Source organism: Prionailurus viverrinus, chromosome B1 (genome assembly GCF_022837055.1).
Source record: "Prionailurus viverrinus isolate Anna chromosome B1, UM_Priviv_1.0, whole genome shotgun sequence".
Classification (NCBI taxonomy): Eukaryota; Metazoa; Chordata; class Mammalia; order Carnivora; family Felidae; genus Prionailurus; species Prionailurus viverrinus.
The window spans coordinates 121,582,378-121,605,721 of NC_062564.1; the positions used below are offsets into that span (position 1 = coordinate 121,582,378).

The 23,344-nt window shown below is 38.6% G+C and overlaps 1 pseudogene; it reads left to right on the forward strand.

The window, feature by feature from the left end:
* The window catches only part of LOC125164826 (60S ribosomal protein L10a-like), a 56,856-nt pseudogene extending 34,090 nt beyond the window's left edge, over positions 1-22,766 (forward strand).
* Positions 22,767-23,344: the final 578 nt, after the last annotated feature.

A 23,344-nucleotide genomic window follows, 5' to 3' on the forward strand; every position in this document is an offset into this window, starting at 1 on the left:
GTGTTCTGGAATCTGCATTTGTATATCAGCTTTGCCAAATTATAAGCTGTGCAAAATAAGGAAAATAACTGACCCCCTCTGAGCATTAGTTCCCTTTTCTGCAGTAGAGATAATGACACCCACATTGCAAGGTTTGGTGAGAATTCAATGGCATGGCATTGCTAGATTTCCCACCAAGTGCCTGGTACATACTTGGGGCTCAATTAAATGGTAGCTATTTTCCTTTGAATGAAAGGGACACTCGACAAACTGTGAATACATCCTACAGCCACAAGCAGAAAGAGAAATTCACTGGTGTTCAGTAGGTGGATATATGATTAGTTTTCCCTCTTTTCAGACAAATAAGCACTCACACTACAGACATTATGCCGTTTTAGTACAAAAATCGAAGTGGTCTTGAAAATTGTAAAACAGTCAATGATGTAATTTCCCCCAAAGTGTATCATATTTAATTCTCTTCTCAGAAAACAAGAGGGGGGAAAAAGAAGAGAAATAGAGTCTTGACAAGTAAAAAGAATCACATGCTTTTAACAGTGCCATGTAAAGGAGTTGAACCAATAAATTATTTTTCCTTTCCTTTAGATAAATCTAGGAAAAATTATTAGAAGAATGCTGGGGATATTTCTTGGTTTGGATACCATGTTGTGGCAACTTCCTTTCTTTTAAAAAGTTCTTTCAATTTGCTTTAAGTTGTTTTCTTAGCAATTTTATCATAAGGAGGAGTCAGTGGGGGTGGGAATGCTATTTGGGGATAATCTTTCAAGAAAAATGACCCGAAATACTCCATAAGGATGAGCCAAATAAAATAGCATTTGAAAGGTAAGAAGCTAAAGTGGTAGGCTTTACAATTTGTATTCTACGCACTAAGAATTTACTGACAAAACCAGCACAGATTATTCTTTTCACATGTTGATTATCACCTGAAGTTTTATCTGAAACATTGCTTCTGATATCGCAACAACTGAGTGATCAGAGGCACGCTATCTAGAAAGGAAAGTTTTAAAGAAAGACCACTTACAGACATGAACCCAAATACCCCATTTCAGAAAAAATATAACTGATAGGCGAATGTTATATAAGCTCCAGGAATACTGTGTGTGTGTGTGTGTGTGTGTGTGTGTATGTGTGTGTGTCTTCTGTAGCTAATTTGGACTACGTACATGCAGAGCTATGTTTAAGCAAAACCAGTTACCATGGTGACACAGTACCCTATCTAAATGCGGTGTGTAACATCTAATTCTGTTTGTGTGTTAACTATTTAGCTGGAAACTGGGGAGCATCTTAGAAGCCCGACCGACTGAGCAAGTGTATCTCTCTAGGTTTCTCTATTTTTGTCCTATCTCTGTCCTGGTCAGTCTCTTTTGCCTTCGGGTCAAATATTAAGTTTTCTTCTCTACGTGATTATGGACAAATACTTCCTTTTTCTTCGGAACCTGACTCTTCAACTTCAAAAATAATCCAGAAAGGCTGGCTATTTCTCCCGTTAGGATAGGACAGAACTCCAACATGCTAAATAAATCGATTCGTTTTCAGAGAATTTCTTTGTTAGTTCTCATTAGAAGTGGCATTTTCAAACAAATCCCTAATATTAGAGCTTGTTGATCTCTCTAATTTTAGTCTTTTCCTTCCCACACCCAGTCACGAGTTCTTCATTTTAGAGTCATGCTCTCTGGCTGAAGTATGGGGAAGCTGTTTTACAGGAAAAAAAAATGGAATACGAGTACACGTTGAAATAAACAAAAAATATATTAATTCCAAACTTTAAAAATTATTTTTAAAAACTTAATATTTGATAAGATCTATTTTAATATTTATAACAGAAAATTATACCCATTTTTCATGATTTTGTTGTTAGGCACTTACTTTTTTGTTGGATCAATGGCAGGGGGCAATTCTAGGTGAAACTATGCAAGAAGCCTTAAGGGGCCTAGAAAGTTCCTGACAAGAGCCAAGTCTTGGTTAACCAAGTCTGGGCTCCATGGTCTAGGGGAAGGAATCACATGGGCCATGAATTAAACACAGAATCTCCAGCCAACCTTCCTATAAAGCTGTTTGTAAGAACCAAATCTATAGGTTGAGGTTTTTTTTCATCTCTTCTCCTTTTTCCACATTATAGCAGGTGTCATAATAAATTAAGCTTCCCAAAAAACAGGAGCTAGATGAACAGAAGAATTGAAACATTACACTTTATCAATGAACAAACTTAAAATTAATTGATAATGATAATAATAATAATAATAATAAAGACTCCATCTGGCCTTCTGAGCTCTTGCAATCTAGTGTCAAAATAGGAATATAGAGTTTTGTAGTTAATTATTAAGTGGTGATCTTTTGTTTCTTTAATGCCTACAGCCTTGGGAGTCCACTTATGTAAAAGGAGTAATTTGTTCTATAAGACTATAAGCTGGAGCCTTTGAATACCATAGAGAATCACAGAATTTATTTTGGAAGTACTCACATTACTTAAATTCGATCATAATAGTACAAATTCATGTACTGTGTGGATGAATAGAGTTAATCGATAGTGTTGGATGTGGGAAGTGTGCTGTGTGAGATCTCTTTTTTTTTTGTGAAAGCGATCGTGAAAACTTATGATATGCCTATTTCATTTGTTTGCACAGCTAAATGGTCTTTTCCAAGGCGGTGGAACAATTACTTTTCTGGTAAGATTTCAGAACTATTTTATTCCAAATTTGAGGGCAACTCTAATGACAGAGGGGCCATCCTTAGGAAAGTCAAACTGACACTAGGACCTCTTTCTCCTGCTTGGGCCTTGTTAATATACAAGCAAGCTGCAGTTTGGTTGAGTTCTTTTAAGAAAAAAAAATCCCGCTTCATTTTTAAATTATGGGACACAATTGCCATAAACCATGCAGACAATGTCAAGGTTTATGAAGTTCCCTTATGATCTTCATCGCATTGGACCTTCCCTCTCCCCCACCAAAAGGAAACCATCTATTTCGCAAGAACAATCACTGCTAACAGCTTGGCTTGTATCTTAAAATTTTTTTTTACATATACAATTATATATGTAAACATACATATTTTACCACTTTGTTACACCAGGAGCATCTGAAGTGTAGACCAGTATCGACACAGTTACCTCTGGACTCCCAAGGTGTGGGGAATAAGCGTAGGGATTCCCTGAGCTTGCACTGATGGGTTAACAAAGGCATAAACAATAGGAAAGCCATAGGATGCATACACCCAAGTTTGGGTAAATAAGACTAGGTAAGTAAGACTAGGTGAAGGGCACAAAGTCTCCCAGTATAGGACAAAGGTATAGGAGTAGGAAGTCTCAGGGTGAAAACATCTAAGATGAGGTAAACAAGATTAGGTATTCAGGGTGGAAATGCCCCCCAAGTCAGTATAATAGCAGAAAGCTGCTTTCACAGGAAGGAAGGACCAAATTAGGTAAAGAGGTAAATAGGCCTCTAAACTGACCTCAAGGGGCAAAGTTGTCCAGAGCTGAGCTAATTAGCAAAAGAAAGTTGCCTGGTTGACCCTGAGGTAACATGTTCTGTCTTTCTTGTCCCCTAGTCCAGTTTAGGTAAACAGATGTGGGGGCCTCATGTTTACTGTAAACAACCTTCCATACAGCACCAGAATCTTGTTTTGTATTGACCCAAACACCTAACACCACATATTTCCAAAACCCCCTTTTCCCCATACCCATGAGCGAATGTTCATGGTTTCATTGTCTCCCTGTGCACACCCATCACACTTGTAAGCCTTCTGATCCTAATAAAAACGGAGCAAGGACCCTTACTCCGGGCTCTTGTCTCCTCCCGGACATTACTCTCTCCCGCATTTTTAATCCTGCATCCTACTTTCTTGCTGGACAAGAGAGAACTCCAGACCCAGAGTCTACAATACCAAGAGTGGAACAAAGCAGTCTTTACTTTGTGTTCATGCCACTTGTCAGTTCATACAGATCCAGTTGGGATGTAATCATAGGGATCCTATTCTCCTTCCTCTGGTTTACTCCTTCTCCTCCTCCACAAGCCCCGGGTCATCCCTGTTACTCTCACTGAAAACACATATGCTCAAGTACCTAGATCACCTGGAGTAGGAGGATAGGGCCTGCCCCTTGGTGCTGAGCTCTAAAGAGTGAAAGAAACCTGGAGTGCCTTATAGTCTTCGGAGTGAAATATCCACGAGTCAAGCCAATATTTTTCTGACTAGAAGTGATGATTTCTCCTGGCAAATGTTTTTGTGTTATGCTACAAGAATCTTTTCATTATGTCTCACCAAGGACCACTCCCCATTAATAAGACATGACAAGAGCAGGGAGAGGAGAGAGAAAAAAAAAAAGAGAGGAAGAGCCCCGCTGAGTGCTATCCAGAAATATTTGTGCCCCTCAACACGCATATATATATTATAAAAATGGGATCACTCTATGCAGATTATTTCATGTTTTATACATATCTTTTATTTAACAGTGTATCATGGAGATAAGGTCATGATATTTTTGATGTGTATAAAAATTCAACTGTATGAATGTATCAACTGTTTAACAAATCTCCTATTTTGGAATATTTAGTGCCTTTTTTTTAGTATCTTAAATAATGTTGCAAAGAAAATATTTGTACGTATAGCATACATACTTGAATGAGTATATCTGTAAGATACATTTCTAGAAATGGGATTGTTGCCTCAAAGTCATGCACATTTTAAATTGTTATGTGTATTGCCAAAGTGATAAATGGTGCTGAGAGATTCTAGTAGTATGCTTGATTGGCACTTATTCTAATTATTAATTATCAAATAAGTTTCTAAATATGTGGTTTATTAATCTGGGAAAAAGGAGGAGATTAAATAGGGAGGTAGGAAATAAGGAAACCATCACTAAGAAATCCTAGATTCTTAGGTATATTTTGTTTTGCAGATAATCATCCCGTTGACCTTATTCTGAAAGCTCTCTCCTTTTGATCTTGATGCCATTTATTTTTAGTACTATCTCTTATTTATCTGCCAAGTAGTCCATCCATCCATCCATCCATCCACGCACCCACCCACCCATCCAATATTAATTAAGCTTTCTGCTGAGCTTTGTATTTTACAAGCAAATATTATCACTTGGGAACAAGCTATACTCTTAACATTCAAGAAGCTTATTATCCTACAGATGGGCATTAATAGATAAATGAATGAATGAATTGAAGCTTAGGTGAGTGGCACAAAGGAAAAATACTAGGTGTTATAAAAGCACATAATAAAGGAATCTAACTGAAGAACACTTCTTTGACAGTCATCTACTGACTTTGCATTTCCACATTTTTAATAAATTTAGCACTTGATCCTACCCTCTATCATCATCCCTGTTGTGTTCAATACCTAACACCCTGACTCACAGTTCCTTGACTTCTACCTTCCTGTATTCCAACAAACTTATTTTTAGTAACTCATCACAATAGCCTTCGGAATGGTTTTACCACTATGTTTTCAAATTCTGATACTCTGTCAGTGTGACTGCCTTATTTTCTAACCCCTATTGAACATACTCTTCATCCTTGTTGGAATTTCACAACTTGAATGATTATTTACAATGTAAGTGTTCACATGCAAATGTCTCATATACTCTTCCCCCAAATCCTATGAAATAGTCACCTCCATGATTTCATTCAATGAGTGAAGAAATGTTGGAGAGTTTAGACTTACCCAATGCCATGCAATTAATTAAGTGACTTGAAGTAGGTCTATTTGACCCAAAGCTGGGGCTTGTAGCCCATATGACATTCTACATCAAGGGTCATTTCAGTTTGGGTATTTATAGAAGAAACTGATGAGGAGGGAAAGGGAAGCATAGCAGATTGCAGAGTAGGGGCAATATTTTCACAGTGTAGCCTTCTGAGATTTAACAAAAGCTCTGACAATGTTAACTGGACTTACAACCCTCTTACTTCATCTCTGGGAGTTCAAGGAGGTGAGCACTTGTATTGAAGGCTGACAAAGCCAAGTCAGTGGGTCTACTGCATCTTACGTGCTTTGTCAAACTAACCATGGGTGATGTGAAGCTATTGATACAAAGTGTTACCAGGACAATGGAAATTTGCCCATTTTTATGCCAAATAAAATTTGCCATTACTTTTCTCTATGTCAAGCATCTTAGAGAATAGCGCTGATTTTAATGTTCCTAATGCATCTATGATTCACTGTTACTTGTCTCATTTTGGTTTTGTTTCTATTTGATTGTGATGCATTCTTAAAGATGTTTGTTTGTTTATGTCTTTTTTCATAGGAATGTAAACTCTGAAAGTAAGGACTTTGGCTCTGTCCACCATTGTTTACCTAACATCTCAACAGTGCCTGTCAAATGCAACTGTGAAACTAAGTGGAAGCTAAGATCTGGTAGTTAACAGAACCAAGTTTTAAAAATATTCATTTGCCCATTTTCCATATTTTATTATTATTATTTTGTCCATCTCACAAACATATTTTTTGAATTTTGATCATGTGCCGGGCCCTGTGTTAGGCACCAGGATAGTAAAGATAAATTAGACACCACTTTGTCCTGGTGGTCTCACCAAAAGACATTGAATGATGGAAAACTGCACAGAGCAAAATGTTTGATTGCACTAAGGAAGATTAGTTCATAAGAATCTTGTTGAAACCTGGAAGAGAAACACTGAAAAAATCTATAACAAAAAAGAAAAAATAGAAATCAGTTATTTCTAATTTAGGATTTATAAAATTTCATTTTGAGCTTTGTTTTGTGTTTTGTTTGTTTAGTGTCTATTGTTCTATATTAATGAAGATAAAAAAATATATATATATTAATTTTTCAAAACTTATTTTGAGAGAGAGTGCACAGGTGAAGGAGGGGCAGAGGGAGACAAAGAGAGAGAAGCCTAAGCAGGCTCCGCACTGGCGGTGTGGAACACGGCACGGTGCTTCATCCCACAAACTGTGAGATCATGAGCTGAGCTGAAATCAAGAGTCCAACACTTGACTGACCGAGCCATCCCGGTGCCCCAATAAATATATTTTTATATAAGATCTCAAAACTGTCAACATTTACTTTTTTAGGCAATTTTATTATTTAAGGGTAGGATAAACTGTGGTAAAAAGAGGACGTGTGCACATTGACTCAAAACCAATGGAAGTATATTTCTTGGTCATGTACGGAATGAGGTCGATGTTCTTGATCAGCTATCCGTTCTCTACAAAGTCACCCAGGGATGCAGCTTCCTTCTTTTGGCTCCGCCGTTCTTTCGAACAATAGTTCAGACCAATGACTCTCCAATGATCACAGAGTTCGTGAGTTCGATCCCACATCTGGGGCCTGATTAGAAATGCACATTCTCAGGCCCCATCCTAGTCCTACTGAAGTAGAAACTCTAGGGATGAGGTCTAGGATTAGCATTTTTAAAAGCTTCTGGATGATTCTGCTGCTCCAGGCTCTAGCCCTACACTGTTTGCATCTAGTAGGTGGATGGGAAAAAGAAACACATCTGTTTCATAAAAGTCTTGACCCAGAAATGTCACATGTTGGTTACTCCCTTCACATTTTATTGTCTAGAAATAAAGCAATAATATAGCCACAGAGTCTTTTTTTTTTTTTAAGATTTATTTAGTTTTGAGAGAGAGAGCATAAGCAGGGAAGGGGCGGAAGGTGGGACAGAAGATCCAAAGTGGTCTCTGTGCTGACAGCAGCAAGCCAGATGTGGGGCTCAAACTCACGAACTCTGAGATCATGACCAGAGCCAAAGTTGAACACTCAACCAGGTGAGCCACCCAGGTGCCCCTCTTCTACAGAGTCTTAAATGCAAACTCACATACTAGGTAGGAGAATTGTACATTGGAGGGTGAGATATCGCCGTGGTGGGATGTTCTGAAACATGATACTGAGAGCTTGGTTGCAGAAGATCCATGTGCTTTGTGGTGGCCCTAATATAATATCATAGATATTGGCGAGATTTGGGGACGGGAAAAACTCTTTCCATGCATTCTAAGGAGCACTAGTGGGAGACTATATGCTATTTGTGTAATGTTGTGTCAAGTGGCAAGCGGGAAAGATGACTCCACCATGAAGAATAATTTTAAAAAATAAATAGAGCAAGAAGAGACTTGCAGCTGCTGAAGAAGAGACCAGGCCAGTAATAACTGCTTGGGACATGGTGGAAGAGGATGTGGAACTGAGGTGAACAAGTTCAATGGGAGCATGCCTCAAGCTCATCTAGAGGCCTTCTTAAAACACACATTCCCATGGGGTGCCTGGGTGGCTCAGTCGGTTGGGTGTCCAGCTTCGGCTCAGGTCATGATCTCACGGTCTGTGAGTTTGAGCCCCGCGTCGGGCTCTGTGCTGACAGCTCAGAGCCTGGAGCCTGTTTCAGATTCTGTGTCTCCCTCTCTCTCTGACCTTCCCCCGTTCATGCTCTGTGTCTCTCTCTGTCTCAAAAATGAATAAATGTTATTTTTTTTTTAATAAAACAAAAACACAGATTCCCTGGCCCCAGCCCCAGGGTTTCTGATTCAGTAAATCGGGGGTGGAAGAGGGAGCTTTGCATCTCTGAGTTCTCAGGGTGATGCTGCTGTGGCTATCCAGGGACACAGTTGGAACATCACCCGTTAGGGATTGTAAAAGGAGCCTTTTGGAGGAAACCTGGATTTGGGGAAAATCTTCCCTGCCCTGGGGCTTTTTGACAGGTGTTCCTTTGAAATGCAGGCCAGAGCAGTTTTCTTTCTGCTGGCAAAGTCAGATGTGTGCTGAAGACTTGAGGGTTGGAGAATAGGGAGGGTTGGCTGCTCTCCAGAGGAAAAAATCCACAACTTTGCACCTGTAGGGAATGTTTATTAATCCTCATTATGCCAGCAGTTCCCCCTCTAGTGGGACTAAGGGGCTAAAGGTGTAACTCATTTCTTTAATTAGACAGTCTTTTTTTAGTCACGGAAGCGTTTTATTACCCTTTCTTCCTGTCTCATGCTACCCATCAATACTGCTGAACATTTTCAAGTATACACAGACAGAACAGACATACATAGATGTATACACACACACACACACACACACACACATCCAATCCCTTTCACCTTCAGACAAAGGTTTGGCTTCATGTAGCTACTAAGACGTCAACCTTCATTGTAGTCAAGCAAATGCATTAGGAACACGAAATTATCTTGCTTAATTTAGTTGTCCCCCATAGGATAGCTTGCCTAATAAGTACGGTTTCTCCTGCAGTTTAGGCTGACTTTGTGAATTTATTGAATCCAATTGCTCTGGCTGCCTTTCGATCTCTCTTTTCCTTGTTGATTCTGAATTAAAATTCTGTGTTAGCTGCAGCCTGGTATTTCTGCAAACTGCGGGAGGTATGTATTTTCCTTGCGTGTTATTGTTATGATATTAATTATACTATACACTCAACTGAATGTCAGCAGTGTCCCAGGAATTGTACTGAGCAAAGATTTTGACAAGGTCCCTGCTTAGGGATTATGTAAAAGCCATTCAAGTGGAATTGAATTAACATATGACTTAGCTTAGTGTGGCTGAACTTGAATATTGATGGATTCTTTGGATGAGAAGGGAGTTTGTGGGAGAGCAAAAGAAATGACCTTTAGAATTTTAGGATTTTTTTTTTCTGTAACATCCCATGATTTTAATAAGAACTCGGTTGCTTCTGTACCAGATAATTTTTGTTTATCATTTTATTTCTCAGAGTTGAAATCATAGGAGTCGTGGACTCAGAGGGGCAGTAGGGGAGTTGGGATGATGTCTGGTGTCTTCATCACTTCTTTTTTCAGAGAACAGGTAACCGTTCTCTGGCTCCTTTTTTTTTAGATTCTTCATTCTGTTTCCATGTTACATGTAGATGAGATGCAGACTTGTGTTTCATGTTTTAAAAGGTTTGAAAATTTCTCCGTTTGCCTGGGTCACTTCTCCCACCTTGTTTAAAAGAAATTTTACTGAAGTTCATCATATGTGAATAAAGCACATAAAGTGAGTGCACTGATTGTAAATGCATGGGTTGGTCTATTTTTCCTCTGTGTACATCTCTGTAATACCCAGCTCAAGACGCAGAATATTCCCATACCACAGAATTTTCCTCACCTTTCAGTCAATACCTCCCCCAAAGTAATCACTACTCTGATTTCTGTGTTCTAACATCTTGGATTACATTTGCATGCTCTTGAACTTAATATAAATAGCAACATGTAGTATATTTTGTTGTGTCTGGTTTCTTTTTCTTTGTAGTTTTCTTTAATGTTTGTTTATTTTTGAGAGACACAGAGAATGAACGGGGAAGGGGCAGAGAGAGAGCTGTCAGCACAGAGCCTGACGCAGGACTTGAACTCATGGGCTATGAGATCATGATGTGAGCCGAAGCCAGACACGTAACTGACTGAGCCACAAAGTTGCCCCGTGTTGTGTCTGAGAGAGTATGTGCTGCGTGTCTGTGGTTGTAATCTAGTCTTTACTGCTGTGTAGTATTCTATTTTATGAGCACACACAATTCATTTATCCATTTTCTTGCTGTTGGGTATAGGTTGTTTCCAGTTTGGGCTGTTATGACTAAAGCTGCTATTAATATTTTTGTACATGTTTTATGGTGGTCACATGAGCTAATTATTCTTGAATCATGGAATAAGCATATGATTAGCTCCAATTTGTAACGGCAGGATTCCCAATTATTATACTAATTTCTACTTCCTCCGGCAATGTTTCAGAGTTCTAGTTGCTTTACATTCTCATCAGTGTTTGGTATTGTAAGTTTTTAAAAATGTTAGCTATTCTTGTGGGCATGTATTAGTATCTCATCGCTAACCTCGTTTTTTTTTTTTTATCAATTAATGACACTTCTAGAGTAAATGAAAAAGAATTCCTGAGGTTGTTTAGAAAGTGCTAGTTTAATCAGCTGTCGATAATTTCAAGCTGTAAGAGACATGTACACAGTTATTAACTGGGCGGTTCAGTGGCAACTAGTGAGCTGGGATTCCCACAAGCAAACTATTATTATTATTAAACGCTCGCTAGGTAACAAGTAATTTGCTAAACAATTTATTTGTAGTGACTTACTTAAGGTGTCCTATTTTAAATCTGACAGGACTATCATTGTTCTAAACACTCCTCAGTTTGGGCTGGTGTCACACACTAATGAAATCCAGATGTCCTCACCTGCTCTAAATACACTTCCTTCAAACAGTGAACCCATGGTCTTTAGAGCCCAAGCATTTACTCTGAGAACAGAACCACAGACTAAACACAATAATTTTTTTTCTGAAAAGTCGCTCTCAACATTTTGGTACATTATTGTGATGACCATGTATATATACTCTTGGTAAGTTATTAACTTTTTTTCAAGTAATTTCATTTAGAACATTTGTCTTTGTCCCAAACTGACAAAGTCAAAAGGAAGGTGATCTCATCTCCGTTCAGGCAGTTCTGTAGTTTATTGAAGCCTCCTGACAACTTTTGATCAAAAAGACAGGGAAGCAGGGAAGCAGGGAAGAGCGATAGAACAATGATTGAAAGAATATTGGAATGCTTTAAAGTGGCTATGAAAACAGCCTTAGCAATTGTCAGAATGACTTCTATCTGTGGTTGAAGCCAAATGCTGAGGCCAGAGAAGAAAGGGAAACACTGGCACAGACAAGGAAATTGCTTTAGCAGTATGTGATAGTGACGAGGCCCAACACAGCAGTGTCATATAATTAATAAGAACTAAGAGAATCCAATAAAGAAAGAATAGTCTTTTCAATAAATGTGGACAACTGGGTATCCACAACATGCAAAAGAATGAAGTCGGACTCCTACTTCACAACATATTCAAAAATTAACTGAAAATGGATCAAAGACCTGAATGTAAACGAGCTAAAAACAATAAAGCTCTTAGAATAAAACATAGCTATAAATCTTTGTGACTTTGAGCCACGCAATGATTTCTCAGATTTGACACAAAAAGCACAATCAGAATAAAAATAGATAAATGGGACTTTAGCAAATGGTAAAACTTTTGTATTTCAAAGGACTCTATACAAATGTGGAAGACAACCCACCGAATGGGAACAAAATATTTATGAACATATATATCTATAAGGGACTAGTATTCAGAACATATAAAAAAGACCTCAGCTCAATGACTAAAATACAAACAAGCTAATTTTTAAAAATGGCCAAAGAGTTTGAATAGACATTTTCCAAAGAAGATATACAGATGGTCAAGAAGCACACGAAAGGATGATCAACGTCATTAGTTATTAGAGAACTACAATTCAAAACCACAATGAGATACTGTTTCACACATTTTAGAATGACTAGATTAAAAAGCCTAATAATAGCAAGTGTTGGCAAAGATTGTAAGGAAGTAGGGAGCCTCTCATACATTACCGATGGGAATGTAAAATGCTACAGCCGCTTTGGGAAAAAGAGTTTGGCCAATCCTCAAAAAGCTAATCATAGAATTTCCATGTGACCCAGCAATTTAATTCCCGGGCATATACCCCAGACAACTGAGCATATAACCATACAAAAACTTATTTGTGAAGTTCATAGCAGCAATATTCATAAGAACCAAAAAGTATAACCGAATGACCAGTCCATCAATTGACGAATGAATTTTAAAAAGTGGTAGAATCATGCAATAGAATATTATTCAGCCATAAAAATGAAAAAAAAAATGTGCTGGTATATGCTACAGCATGGATGAACTCTGAAATCATGCTAAGTGAAAGAAACCATATACAAAAGGCCATATTATGATTCCTTTTTTGTCAAATGTCCAGAATAAACAAATTCATGGAGACAGAAAATAGATTAATTGGTGCCAGAGAAGAATGGGAGTGATTGCTAATGGATACAGCAATTTTTTTTTGGTTGGGGATGATGGAAGTATTCTGGAATCAAATAGTGGTGATGGTTGTATAACCCTGTAAATATATGAAAACCCACTGAATTGTACACTATATGATTTATTTAAAATTTTTTTTATTTATTATTTTTGAAGGAGAGAGGAGAGATAAAGTGTGAGAAGGGGAGGGGCAGAGAGAGAGAGGGAGACACAGAATCTGAAGCAGGTTCCAGGCTCTGAACTATCAGCATGGAGCCCAACACGAGGCTCCAACGCACCAACCACGAGATCATGACCTGAGCTGAAGTCAGACACTTAACTGACTGAGCCACCCAGACTCCCCTGAACTGTGCACTTTAAATTTATAAAGTATATGGTATGTGAATTATATCTCAATTAAAATATTGTTTAAGAAAAAATAATTAATATGAAATTTATTTCCTTAATATGCAATATCTTCATATTCTTTATAATCCTTGTATTTAGTATTTTAATATTATTTATTACTTTCCAGAAATATATGACTTTGGAGTAGTTCTTCAATCTTCTAAGGCTTTAGTTTCCTCAATATAAAATAATGAGTTGGGACACCTGGATGGCTCAGTTGGTTAAGCATCTGACTCTTGGTTTCTGCTCAGGCCATGATTTCATGGTTTGTGAGGTTAAGCCCTGTGTCAGCCTCTGTGCTGACAGCATGAATCCCACTTGGGAGTCTCTCTCTCTCTCCCTGTCTCTCTGCCCCTCCCTTGCCTACTCTTTTTCTCTCCCTCTCTCTGTTTTTCTCTCTCTCTTGCAAAATAAATAAACTTAAAAAAATAATGAATCAATATGAAAATACCGGGTCAAGATTTCAATAAGAATCTGGCAATTTTCAAATATTCTATGTTGAAATATTATGAAATATTTGAACAGCAACTTGATTCATATAGATTGTTGTTTTGTAGGAAAAATATATAAAAATATATAAAAGTAAAAAAATATATAATGAGCAGCGTGTTCAATTGACAAATAGTTTTCATTTTATTTCCTTTTTTTCTTGGATGGTGAAGTAGGGAATTCAAAATACAAAATCAGGGGGTGCCTGGGTGGCTCAGTCGGTTAAGTGTTTGACTTTAGCTCAGGTCATGATCACACGGTTGGTAAGTTCGAGCCCCGCATCTGGCTCTGTGCTGACAGCTCAGAGCCTGGAGCCTGTTTCAGATTCTGTGTCCCCTTCGCTCTCTGCCCTTGCTTTGCTCATGCTCTGTCTCTGTCTCTCAAAAATAAGTAAACATTAAAAAATGTTTAAAAACCCACAAAATCAGTTATAAAGATTTTCTCCTGGAGTGTCCCTGAACAGTGTCTGTGAGGATGAATTGATAAAGAAGATGTAATGTGTGTGTGTGTGTGTGTGTGTGTGTGTGTGTGTAATATACACATATATATAACGAAATATTATTCAGCCAGGAGAAAGAAGGAAATCCTGCCATTTGCAACAACATGGATGGACCTTGAAGGCATATGATATGTGAAATAAACCAGACAGAGAAAGACTTCATGGTATCACTTATATGAGGAATCTCAAAAATACTCAAAGTCATAGAAACAGAGAGTAGAAAAGTGGTTGTCAGGGGCTTGGGGATGGGGGATAAAGTAAGAGGTTGGTGAAGGAATACAAACTTTGAGCTATAAATAATAAGAACTGAGGATCTAATGTATAACATGGTGACTATAGGGGATAGCACTGTATCGTATAATTGAAGTTTGTTGAGAGATTAAAACTTAAGTGTGATAAGTGTACTCACCAAAAAACAAAAACAAAAAAAAAATGAGTATGTGAGTTGATAAATGTGTTCATTAACTAGATGGGATGAATAATGTCGCAATGTATCTTTATAGCAAATCACCGCAATGTACACTTTTAAAACCTTACAATTTTATATGTCAGGTGTAGCTCAATAAAGCTGGGGAAAAAAACATTTTTGAAATGTCAAATAAATGTTTTAAAAGAAAAGATTTTCTCCTGAATATTTAGCATTGGGTATCACTAAATTTCATCCTCACTTCTCCTCAAGGAAAGAAGTCAGTGTAAGAGACTGGGTGCCTCTGTTTGCTCTGGGCACATGAATAGAGAGGGTAAGGTGCCAGAGGAAAAGTGGAAAAGGGAGGGGGAGAGGGAAGGGGAGAGAAAAACCCCGAACTTTTTGAGCAGATACATTAAAATAAAGTGAGAGATCCAAATGTCCCTCATCCACTTCCTTCCAATTCCAGATCTTTTAAATTCTAGATCAACCAGAAGTGTATTAATTATAAACATGGCCAGTGTGAAAACCAATATACTGGTTTTAGTTTTATTCCTCTTTAACAGTATGCTTGAAGTTTTCATTTTCTATGTGCATTTTTTAGTACACTGGGCCCTATGCGTAAACATGGTATAACATACACTTAAGATCATTTTTTAAGACTCAGAATGTTATTTGACAAGTGTATTTTGATAAAAGGTTTACTCTTGTTACATTTTTGCTTCTGTGACATATTGTTGGGCATAGGTATGATTTATTTGGATTCTATGTCAGAAATGAAGCCTCAGACATCTAAAGCAAAATGTGATTTGCTTTTCACCTGATTTCCAGGAATGCACTGGATGGAATTGAAATGCAAATGAAACGAACATGAACTTGGGATGAATCAAAGTGCAGGAAGGGAATTTCTTTTTAGAAATTTAGATCCCCACTTTTAGATCCAGGGAATTTCTGAAGATCAAACTTCATGTTCCAGGAGGAGAGATGCTAGACATCCAAGGGTGGATGCTGGATGTGCAGGTGTTGGCCCTTGGTGCAGCCAGGCGTCAGGATAAACAGTGAGCTCGTTGCAAGAAAGACAGACTTTTTGGAGCTAAGTGAGTAGTGATTAAAACAAATAATATCTCTCTATATTAATGACTTCCTGATTTGAAAATCACTGGCCTTGTGAAATTTAATTGCCATTATTAATGACCAGTAACTTTGGAAAAAGACTTGTTATTTTCACATTTTGATAGATTATTGCTTTGCCTGGAAGTGAGGGTTTTGAGTTGCAAGTCTAGAACTGTTCCGTTTGATTGCCATAATGGGTGCCTGAGTGTGATTCATCTCCATGCAAAGGTAATGGTCCGTTTATTGGAAATTTCCTAATTTTGCTAGGACAATGTCACATCTGCATTATGAGTAATCAAATATGTATCCGTATGTTTCCAAGAGTGTAAATTTATAATGTAAAACCTAATGATTCACGATAGACCCCAGATCTTCCCAGAGTATACTTTTATGGAAGACACAAAAGATGTTGTTGGCTTGATTTCTTTAAAAAATATGTATATCAATGATTGTACTCTCTTGATTTCTTCTTTAATGATTCTTAAATGTCCTGAACATTTTCCCAGACATGGAATGATGTGACTATTTTAAGTGCCGATAAAGAGGGATAACATAAGCGACAGGAGAGCTGAGAAACAGCAAGAGGGGCTGTGGCTGGGGCTTCAGAGCATCTTGAGACAAGGGTCCACAAACCCCAGGAAGTGGTGGCCAAACCCAACAAAAATTGGCACGTGTTACCAAAGTGGTAAAGACAGTGACATCACTTAAGAAACCTGTATTTATTTTCACCTTCATACTTTATTTTGCTCACACAGTTGCTATCTGCTAGCCAATATTCATACCCCAAAGAATGTCATCTTAAAAAATACACAAAATAATATGTGTTTATTGTTAAATGCGAGGAAACATAATTAATTAAAAAATAATGGGGTGAAGGGGCGCCTGGGTGGCTCAGTCGGCTGAGTGTCCAACTTCGGCTCAGGTCATGATCTCACAGCTCATAAGTTTGAGCCCTGCGTCAGGCTCTGTGCTGACAGCTTGGAGCCTGGAGCCTGCTTCAGATTCTGTGTCTCCCTCTCTCTCTACCCCTAACCCACTCACATTCTATCTCTGTCTCTCTGAAAAATAAATAAACATTAAAAAAAATTAAAAATTAAAAAAAAATAATGGGGTGGGGAAGAAAAGAACTCACCTAAGAAATTTTGGAAAATAGTCTTTCTAAAACAAAAAACAACAAAAAAACCTGTATACACCTGCTGTCTTCTCATTAGTAATTTTTTTTTTCTCCTAGAAATATGGGTTAGCAATTCTGAAACTGCTTTTTGGGTATAGTAGGATTGCACAAATAAGTAAAACATATTGTAGATAATTAAAATCACATTTCCTGTGGTGGAGAAAAATATTACAAATAAGGAATAGGAAAAGGCCAAAATGAACCCTGTGGTGTTGAATTGAAATTGGAGGCATCAACGTGATCCCATGGCTTTTAATATATTTTTATAGATAGATACAGAGATAAATATAGATGTGTGTGTATATGGGTGACTGTACATACACAGCTTTTCTAATCTGTCCACTGAGTGGGCCTAGAAGAAAGGTGAGCCCAGAAGCAATGAGCATACTTAGTGCCCAGATTTTGGTTTCTAAATACCATTCTCCAATAAAAGAAACCAGGTCTCTGGAGAAATAGTTGATTCCCATATTGTTAGGGTAAATACAAGAAGATCCTAGAATAACTTTTTGTACCAGAAAATAAGGAAGTGATTGAAAAAGAACGGATTAGGGGCGCCTGGGTGGCTCAGTTGGTTGGGCGTCCGTGTGAGTTCAAGCCCCGCGTTGGGCTCTGTGCTGACAGCTCAGAGCCTGGAGCCTGTTTCAGATTCTGTGTCTCCCTCTCTCTCTCTGACCCTCCCCCGTTCACGCTCTGTTTCTCTCTGTCTCAAAAATAAATAAATGTTAAAAAAAAAAAAGAAAAAGAATGGATTACATTGAAAGGACATAGGAGCCACACTATAGGAGCTCCTGGTAGCCGAATTTAGCACAAAATAGATGACAGTATTGAATTATAACCAATAGAATCAAATAAAATAAATATCCATGAGCTCATATTGATATAAATAAATAATCAGACAGATAAATGTGGGAAAAGAGATGTAACTCTTTCTTACAGAATTCCAATTAATCAGTGTAGAAGAAATGAAGGAAATACAAACTTTATTAAGCAAACCCCACAGTAATAATTGCAGACACATTTTATCGATGGTTGCTAAATTAGTAGGTAAAAGTTGTAGGAGAAACAGGGCGTGTGCATAATCTCAAAAAGTCTTACACAATATATTTCTTAAGCACAAAAAGAAAACATGGAGAAACTTAGCAAACATCAACCTAAAATTATTAATGTTAATATCATCAGAATTAAGATATATCAACATCAGGTATACTATAATATGCTACAGAAGATACCACTTCTGTGATGTTCTTGCCAAAAATGCATAACCTTAATTTAATCATGAGAAAACATCAGCTAAACCCAAATTGATAAACATTCTGCCGACCATTGACCAGTAGTCTTCAAATGTATTGAAGTCACAAAAGCTAAGACTGGGGAGCTTGGGAAAATAAAACTGGAGAGCTGTCACAGATTGGAGGAAACTAAGGAAACACGATAATTAAATGCAATGTGGCAGCCTGGTTTGGGTCCTGGAATGGAAAAAGGACATCAGTGGAAAAACTGGTGAAATTTGAATAAGGACTGTACTTTAGCTAATAATATGTACCAATATTAATTTCCTGGTTTCCAAAATTGTACTCTGATTATGTAAGATAGTAATATTAGGGGAAGCACGACGAAGAGTATCTGAAAAGCCTATGTAGTCTTTTAAGAACATTTCTGTACATTTAGAATTATTTCAAAATAAAAAAAAATTAAATTCAATTAAAACCATGAAATATCCCCTCCTTGAAAACTGCTACTATGACTCTTCATGACTTTCTTCTGTGTGTGTACATATTTTAAAGAACAACAACAACAATTATTCCTTGATGGTTAAAAGTACAGACTGAGCAAGAACTTGAGTTCAAATCCCAGTTCTCCTACCAGTAGCTTTGTTAGCTTGGAAAATTTTCTTTCTTTGCATCTGTAGCTTATTGGAACAGCAGGAAGAGTAATGATAGTAGCACTCTTACGTGAGTAACTACATACATACATACATAACTACAGATTACATGAGTTAATACATTTAAAGTACTTAAGACCATGTCTAGCACTAGGTAAGGTCTCAATAGATGTTAGTTATTGTAAAGATGGCTTACTGTTTTGTAACCCTGGACTAGGTAAGTATTTAGGGACGCTAGGTATTTAATGGCATGCATGAGATACTTAGACAGGTAAGAAATATTCCTGGACCAAAGGGAGCAAAATCCTAGGTACAAAATTCTAGAATTACACAATATAACATTAATATAATTACCTTGCCTTTTGCCTGATGGGAAAATATTGAGTTTGAACCTCTTCTGTGTTATCAGTTCAGACTCTAAATTTAACTATACAGCCTCAATTGACTGGTGTTTATTTTCTTCTTTAATGACGTGAGCATTATTTTTAAACAATTGTAGAGGAAGATTATATGGAGATGGTGTAATAAAAACCAAATATGTTTGACTCCCGCTGACTTCCTTCCTGAAACTTCAGGAACAACAGGGAATCAAAACAGAAACACAGAGGATAAGCCTTCCGATTGCCAGCAGCGTCGGTTGCCAGAAGCCATAATCCAACAAGTTTGGAAATTCTTCGCCTCCATGTGACATGCCAAATTAGTAGGCCACAAAGGACGGCATCTCCAGGAAGCAGAGTAGATTTTGAGAATCTGGTCACCATTCTTGGAAGTTAGTGGACATAGAGCCAAAGCTAGAACCCTGTCCAATGGCCTTTCCCAAATCTGCAAGTGAACAGTGGTGCATTGAAAGGAAGAAAAGCAGGGCACCTGGGTGGCTCGGTTGGTTAAGCGTCTGACTTCTGCTCGTGTCATGATCTCACAGTTTATGCGTTGAAGCCCTGAATGGGGCTCTACGCTGACAATGTAGAGCCTGCTTGGGATTCTCTCTCTCCCTCTCTCTCTCTCTCTCTGCCCCTCCCCTGTTCATGTTCTCTCTCTATTTCAAAATAAATAAATAAATAAACATAAAAAAAAAAAAGAAAGGAGGAAAAGCAAAGTCACTTCTTCTCTGGGAAAAGACTGTCAGTCCATTCTGTGAGTTAAGATTACTGGGGACATTGAGACCCTCATGTCGAAAGCTTTGTAAAGATTAAAACAGTAGCAATATCATGTTGCTGGCTTTTTCCCTTGCCACCCGTCCCATCCATGTTGTTCAGGCTAAAGCATTATCGAACAGATGGCCTATGTCCTGATTATAGGAAAACATAATAGCAAATCAGTGGAAGACCAAATTGGTAGGGAAACAAATTTCAGAGGTATCACTGTGTGTTGGAAATTCCTTACCTTGAGAGGGAATTTACCTCTAAAGCCCACTGGCATTTTAGAAACACAGCAGCTGATTTTACCAACCAGTCCTTCAGGGAACTGCAGAAGGATAAACTCCTAGCTGCTTAAGTAAATACAGCTTTATCCACAATTAACACAAGACCATGTAGTTTTTGTCACAATAAATTGCCTTCTGGTTTTCTTTCCCCATTTAGGCTTCTACAAGTCCATAAAATGCCAATATTGGAAATAGTCGTATCAGTACATTTCACTTTCAACTGGGGTCACAGAAACCTGGAAGAACCACCCTGACTGTTTTCAATTAACTTCTCTACAGTATAGGGAGGGTGTTGACTCCAGCTCTGAAATACCTATCTCTATCTCCTTGACTCTACTCTTTCCTTTCCCACCCTCCGTATTTTTTCTCCTCCGCACTAGTACAATGCTCTCAAGTCGTTTTCCTCCTTCTATTCTCTCCTCTTCTGTGAGCTGTGTTTTAAGTTCATAAATAATTATGTCATTTCTCTAGATCAAATTCTTTCATGGGTCTCCATTTTCTACGGATTGAGATCCAAGCTTCTTAGAACGACTTGTAAGGATTTTCGCGATCCGGTCACAACCTGCCTTTCCAGTCTCACCTACCAAGATTATAGTTTGTATCCCATGCTACGTGACACACATCAGATACTTTCATGCCTCCGGGACTTTGCACTTGTCGTTCCTTCCAACTGAATGGCCTTCTTCCTCACGGCTACCATGGCAACTGGCTGGTATACGAATCATCCTTTCTATCTCAGTTTGAACATATTTTCCCTGATGTTCTCCTCTCTATTCTCACCTCGTTTGAATTAATCACTGTCTTATTGATCTCTTTATACAACTACTACAGAATGTATCAGAAAACATCGTATTTAGTTGTGCGTTTAGATTATAAATTCCCTGGAAGCAGGTTCCATGTATAACTCATGTGGGTTTATCCCAGCTTTTCTCCATTTAGTAGGAATTTAATAAATGTATGTGTGAGTGAATGAATAGACAAATAACCGTGACCCAGGGTCTCAGGTATCCCTCAGAGACTTAGGTAAATTTAGACAAAACTGATTGATATTTGGCTAACACTGTTCTTCAAACTATGGAACCATCCTTTGCTTTGTGGACATTAAGCCTGTAAATGGCGCTCTTCAGTCATCACAACAACCTAAAACACAGCTACACATTGCTTCTTACCTCCTGCGAGGGTGGTACTTTCCTGGGTGGAAACAATTGCTGGTTTGGCCCTTTTCACTGTGTTTCATAAGAATCCAAACAGACTTGCGACCCTATGAGAAAAGAGCTATGGAATACAACATCATGCATCACACAGGCTTCTCTCAGCTCACTGGCTGCACCTCTCCATTTTCCCCCCAAACTTCATGTTTTCAGCACTTGATCCCTCTTCTGACATCTGTTCTACAGGAAGTGGAATCCAGTCCCTTTCATGCTAATTCCTTTTCTTGGGGAGATCATTTTCATGTGGCCCCACCTGAATGGTCTGCCTTCTCCTTCCTGATATTCTGTCGAGAACTTTAACATTGTATTATTAAAGCAAACAGTATATGTTATGCTAATAAAGAAATCATAGTTCTAAATTTCCTGGAGGCATTCTCAAATATTACTTATAAGTTCGTGGGAAAACCAGTTCTATTTAGGGATCTATTGTGAACTGAATGTTTTTGCCCCCTGGCATCCCCCCCCCATATTCATGTTAAAGTGCCTAGTGTGGCTGTATTTGGAGATGGTGCTTTTAGGAAGCTAAATAGGGTTAAGTGGGGTTATAGGTGTAGGCCCTGATCCAACGGGATTAGTGCCATTATAAGAAGAGACACCTGTGCTTTCTCCCTCTTTTCCCTTCTCTGTGTACATACCAAGGAAAGGCCATGGGAGCATGCAGCTAGAAGGTGGTTTGAACAAGCCAACAGAAGAGGCCTCAGAATGAAACCTCCATTGTGTCTTTTCTGGTTATTGTGGCATGCGGCACCTTGAGCAGCAGTCTCCCATGATACCCTGTGTGAGGCAGTGTGAGAAGTCCTGCAGGGCAACCAGTCAAGCACGGGAAGTTTTTGGAGACTGGAGCTACAGATCAACTTGAAGAACTATGACACTCAGAAAGACCAATGCTTCTTGAGTACTGTCAGGCTTAAGGCCACTCCCCACCCCAAGTTCTCCATATGTATTTTGAGGGACCAGCATCACTGTGATGAGGCCAAGGCTGAGGATATTCCCCACATGGACATTGAGGCACTGAAGAAATTCAACAAGAATAAAAAATTAGTCAGGAAGCACGATGCCTTTTTGGTTTCAGAATCTCTGATCAAGCAGATGCCACGAATCTTGGGCCCAGGCCCCAATAAGGCTGATACACCTTCCCTTCCTTCCTGACCCACAGTAAGTACACGGTGGCCAAAGTGGATGAAGTGAAGTCCACGGTCAAATTCCAGATGAATTTGGTGCTGTGTCTGGCCACTGCCACTGTTGACTACATGAAGGTGACAGATGATGAGCCTGTGTACAATATCCACTTAGCTGTGAATTTCCTGGTATTGGTGTCAATGCCCAAGAAGAATTGACAGAACATCTGGGCTTTATACATCAAGAGCACCATGGGCAAGCCCTAGCGCTTGTACTAAGGCACAGCTTAAGGGGCGCCTGGGTGGCTCAGTGGGTTAAGCAGCCGACTTACCTCAGGTCATGATCTTGCGGTCCGTGAGTTCGAGCCCCACGTCAGGCTCTGCGCTGACAGCTCAGAACCTGGAGCCTGTTTCAGATTCTGTGTCTCCCTCTCTCTCTGACGCTCCCCTGTTCATGCTCTCTCTCTGTCTCAAAAATAAATAAATGTTTAAAAGGACCCAAAAAACAAAAAAACTAAGGCACACAGTTTAATAAACCCTTGTGCCACCATTACCCGTCTGCCTATGACTAGGGAGAGGGAGGTGCTTTGTGAGCTGACATTGCCTGCCACAGCGCTGTGCCGATGACTGCAGTTTCTGGCACCCAGGGATGCCTAGTCATTTCTCCATACTGAAAACCAGGAAGTGCATTCTACCTACCTTCAAAATCATGCAGTCTTATTTATTATTTAGATCTTGGTTACTTCTAACAGGTGGGATAACATTAGGATAACATGTACCCTAACTAGGACTGAAGATTTTCTGAAACCTGAGAGAGGCAGATCTGGGCTGGGACTCCCAGCCTGTAGTGCTCCTAC